We start from the raw sequence: 5,000 nt of genomic DNA, 5'->3' as shown, positions 1-5,000 counted from the left end.
GTATTTATTTTCCACCAGGTATTTGGGCTGGCAGGTTCGGCTGGGACCTCCCTGGGGTGTCTGCAGCAACACCGGTAGAAGGAGTTTATTTGGGGAAGTGTCCTTTCCACATATTCACCTCTGGCCCCAGAGGGAGTCCCAGCCCAGCTCCGCTGGCAGACAGTGATAATAAATATCAAGTCCACACACCACACCAGTCTGGGAGCGAGTGACAGGTGGCTTTTGGGGCTTTATTTTATTTTTTTTCTCCTTTGGCTGAGGAGGCATCTTGTCCATCAGCACAGTCATGGAGGACCCCTCTCCCGGTCCTTGTTGCTCGTCCGACGCAGCGCTCCATCATGTTTATGTGCGTTATGTGCACGGTGGGATAATACGCCCAAATTGCACGCCGTCACCAAACGTACTAATTGATACAGAGCCCTCGTGAGAGAGAGAGAGAGAGAGAGAGGATTTGGAGTGAATTACGTCCTCCCTCTCTCGCTCTCTCCGCTCAGATAATAAACTGCTTTTCCACGTTCTTCTAATTGAAACTTCTGGCCCCCTGTCTGGATAATAGATGGGATGTGTATTAACAGCCTGAACTTTGTCCTACTTTTGTTTTTTTTCCCACTATTTTTTCTTTCAACCTAGCCCGATTTAGACGGAAAGAGGAGGAGGTGGGGGGAGGGGGGGGGGGTGGAGGAGGAGGAAGGTGGAGGAGTAAGGTGGAGGAGTTGCAGAGTCTTTGACTGAGAAGGTCTCGAGGAGCGTACGAACGAGTGTCTCGTTTTGTGTCACTTTTCTGTCGTTCTCTCAAAGGCACGGGCCTCTTTTTGATTCAAAATGGACTGAAAAAATAAACACCTCACTGTTATTACAATGTTATTATTGTTAGTAAAGTGTTATAAGATAGTTATTACAGTTTTATTATATTGTTTTAAGGTGTTAGAGTGTTAGTATAGTCTATTATAGTGTTATGATAGAGTTGTTACAGTGTTATCATAGAGTTATTATATTGTTAAAGTGTCATTACAGTGTTATCATAGTGTTGTTTCAGTGTGTGGTGTTTTTACAGTACAAAGTTATCATAGTTACATTACAGTATTATTATGGTGTTATTAAAATATTATTGTATTGTTATTACAGTGTTATTACAGTGTTATGGTGGCACTAAACTCCAATCTGTCTCATCTGCACAGTGAAACAACAGTTCCATCAGAATGTCCCACACACACACACCCACACACACACACACACACACACACACACACACACACACACACACACGGACATACACACATCCATTATGATGTACGTTGGATTATCTGTCAACAATCTACTCCCCAACCGCACCCCCATCTTTTTCTCTGTCTCCCTCTCTCTGTCTCTCTCCCTCTCTCTCTCTCTCTCTCTCTCTCTCTCTCTCTCTCTGACGTTCATTGGGTTTTGAAATGAAGAGTGAGGCGACCAATCTGGGCCCCCGAGAGGAGGATAATGGGAAATACTGTCACCGCCATTACGTGACTCTCACTTGGCCTCGCATCTTTGCATGATTTGGATTCCCTCTCCCTCTCCCTCTCTCTCTCTCTCTCTCTCTCTCTCTCTCTCTCTCTCTCTCTCTCACCCTCTCTATGTCTGACACTGAATCATATTTGGGGGAATATAAAACACAACAATCCTATTCACGGCTCCCTTTCAGCTTTTGTTTTACTGTGCTCGTTTTATTTTTTTCTTAAAAAAATAAAAATGTAATTAGGATTCCTCCGGTGGCCAGGATGAGAATCTGAATCAGGAGGAGCTTACTGCACCAGCTGTTACCTGTACGAGGAATTTGTCATGGTGAGGATTGGCCAGCGTTACTGGTTAGCACACAGCCATAAGAATAAAAAGAGAAAAATAAAAAGGAGTAAAAAGTCAAGTAAAAATGTAATAAAACATTTAAATAAAAACAGGGAAAATAATATTTTGCCTGTTTTTATTTTTTATTTTATTTTTACTTGACTTTTAACCCTATTTTGTTTTTTTTCTATAACTTTTGTACAAAAAGATAAAAAATTTAAATAAAATTGGGTGAAAAGTCAAGTAAAAATAAAATAAAAATGAAAATTGTATTTTTATTTTCTATTTTATTACTAACATATTATTTTGCCTGTTTTTATTTTTATTTTTTATTTTAATTTTACTTGACTTTTTACCCGATTCTATTTCTATTTTTTATTTTATTGTCCAAAAGTTATAGAATAAAATCAGAAGACCAATAAGAAAGAGTAAATACAAACGGAGTGGAAAACGGCCGGTCCTGACTGTTTTCATCTCTATAGAAATGGAAGAAATATGCACGCCCGGCCCAAAAGAATCGCCAAATAAAAAACATCATTAACACACGCTCTTCAGGCTCAGGAGGAGGCCAATGCCTCTCTGTGAACATATTTTTTCTCTTCCTTCGCCGCCGTGGTGCGGAAGATAAATCAGCGGCTATTGTTCTTTGAAAAGGAGGAACGCGGATGAAGAGAGTATGGAAAATAGGAGGGGGGCCGCGAAAAAAAGTGCCACTAATGAAGGCCGAGCGGCGCCGGCGGAGGTCCGAGCGCACAGCTCGCCGTGTCGTTTAGGGACGATCACAGAGTTGACTGAACTCAATCTGCACAATCAGCGCCCCGGCCAGCGGCAGGGGCGGGGTCATGGGTCTTTTTTTGTTCCCTTTTTAGTGATGTTCAAACTGCGGCGGAGCGTTTGTTCTCCGCTTAGGTCGAGTGACATGTCGCACATGCTGCTTCGGCGAGGAAACGCCGCGTAAACAACTGTTTGTCACCGTTTGTCAGGGCACAGGGTCAAATGGAAAACAGGGTAAATGGAGAACCACGCATGGGTTCTCTACATCTACATGTAATATGACTACATAACTACAAGTCTCGAGCTGAATATTCCTCATGTCAAAATATTGATATTTAGATATCTCTGTAAATAAATATCTCAATATTCATTTAAATAACTCTATATCTACTTATGAATATCTATATAATTAAATATCTAAATATATATCTATATATATATATAGATATACATACTATAATACTATAAATAAATATCTAAGTCTAATGACCTCACTATCAAAATATTTCTGTATTAAAATATGAATAACTCTATAACTACGGTAAATATCTAAATAGCTCTACGTCTGCGTATCAAAATAAATATCTATCTAAGTACAGATATCGAAATATCTACATTGCTCTATATCTAAATATCTAAATATCTAAATTTCTAAATAGCTCTATATCTAAATATCTAAATATCTAAATATCTTAATATCTAAATAGCTGAATATCTAAATATCTAAATATCTAAATAGCTCTATATCTAAATATCTAAATATCTAAATATCTAAATAGCTGAATATCTAAATATCTGGTATCATTTATTGGACCCATGTTCTGAGAGCGGCGTCCAGAGCCCACGATGACAGCATCTGTCCCTGACACGTCCCTGAGTCCCAGAGTGATGGAGGCCCGTCCTCGCTCTGATGTTTATTCTCACAGCGTTCTACAAAAAGCCTCATTCCCACTTCCATGTTGGTGTCGCGCTGTCAAGTTGTTTGGGCTCGCTCCAGATATTAATTACTATTTAATATAATTAACATTGAGATAATTGGGTCCCCCCCCCCGCCGCGCTAATTCGCTGGTCTTGGTCTCGGCCCAAACCAAAGAAAACAAGTCGTCCGTGAATAAAACATCGGCGCCGCCGGAAGAAACAAACGAAAAAAAAAAAGAATAAATAAATTTGAAAGAAAAAAATAAAAAAGAGCCCGCCGTTCCATTCGGCCCGAGGAGTCAAGGTGAGTGTTTTGCCGAGAATTATCACTTATTTAAAGAAGGTTCCGCGGGAAATCCATGAAGCAAAGACAAGCTGCGGTGAGAAGATATCAAGAACAAACAAAGCGTGCGCTGCCAGATAAAACAACTGCCTGGGAAAAGTATGTACACAGAGATAAAAATGGACGGAGGAGGCGAGGCGTGCCAAGCTGCAAGATCCAGATCCAAAGCCCCGCCGCCCGCTGGTCGCCACCCAGACAACAGGCAGATGGAGGGTGGATGGAGGGTGGATGGAGGGTGGAGGCTGTGAGCCACTGGATTACCACGGGGCGCGGGGGGCCAAATTGGCTGTTGAATGGCTGTCCTTTGGTGAAAATTGTATTTATTTATTGGTTTATTGTTATTTGTTTATCCATTTTTTTAAATCAAACTAGTATTTATTCATCATTTATTCATCGACTGATTTTTAAATTTGATTTCATTTGAATATTAGTTATTTATTCTTTATTTTTTATCTTTATTGTTTTTTGGACTGAAATATTTTTCATTTATTTATTCATTCACTTTCATTTCTGTTTTAGGCATCGAAATATTATTTACTTTGTATTTATTCACCTCAGTCGTATTTATTGTATTCAAATATGATGAATTGGTTCATCTCAGTCAAGCTCAAGTTTCACTCCGAAAGGCAGAACTATTTTGTCGTGATGAAAGGTTCCACTCCTTTTTCCCAGATCCGGGTTCTCGACGAGGGAACCGGATCTCGCTCGGCAGAAAGGAGTCGTTGGGCTGCCCGGGTCGTTGTTTCGTCTGGCTCGGGCCGGCGCGCGCGCGGCGAGCGAGGGAGAACCCCCTGAACCGTGAACCCCAGACAGAGGAGTCGGGTTGTGAGTCGTGAATGGAATCCCCACGGGAGGCGTTTGTAAGGCACCTCTACACCTTTTTAGTCTCGTTCCATAATTTAGTCGTCAGAAATTATCCTCAGCCTGCGAGTCAAACGATTCACTCGCTCGCCCACTCTTTTGCCGGAGTGACACCAGACTCCCCCCGTCATTTGAAGGTTTGATCGCTACGAGCGAATCGTTTGCGAGTCGGGCAACTATCAGGAGGCCATTCTAATAATTATAATAAAAAAATAAATGATAATAATAATAATAATAATAACAATTATAATAATAATAATAATAAGGGATAAAAGGGGTGTAGTAC

At 40.7% G+C, this 5,000-nt stretch overlaps 1 protein-coding gene across 1 annotated transcript in view; it reads right to left on the bottom strand.

Moving 5' to 3' along the window:
* Positions 1 to 5,000, bottom strand: part of pcdh11 (protocadherin 11) — a gene marked incomplete at both ends in the record, with an annotated part of 185,832 nt that overhangs the window by 76,046 nt on the left and 104,786 nt on the right. The window lies entirely within an intron of this gene.

This window comes from Zeus faber, assembly GCF_960531495.2.
Source record: "Zeus faber genome assembly, chromosome: 10".
Taxonomy (NCBI): Eukaryota; Metazoa; Chordata; class Actinopteri; order Zeiformes; family Zeidae; genus Zeus; species Zeus faber.
Note: the sequence above shows the minus strand (reverse complement) of the source record. Positions and strands in the feature narration are given on the sequence as shown.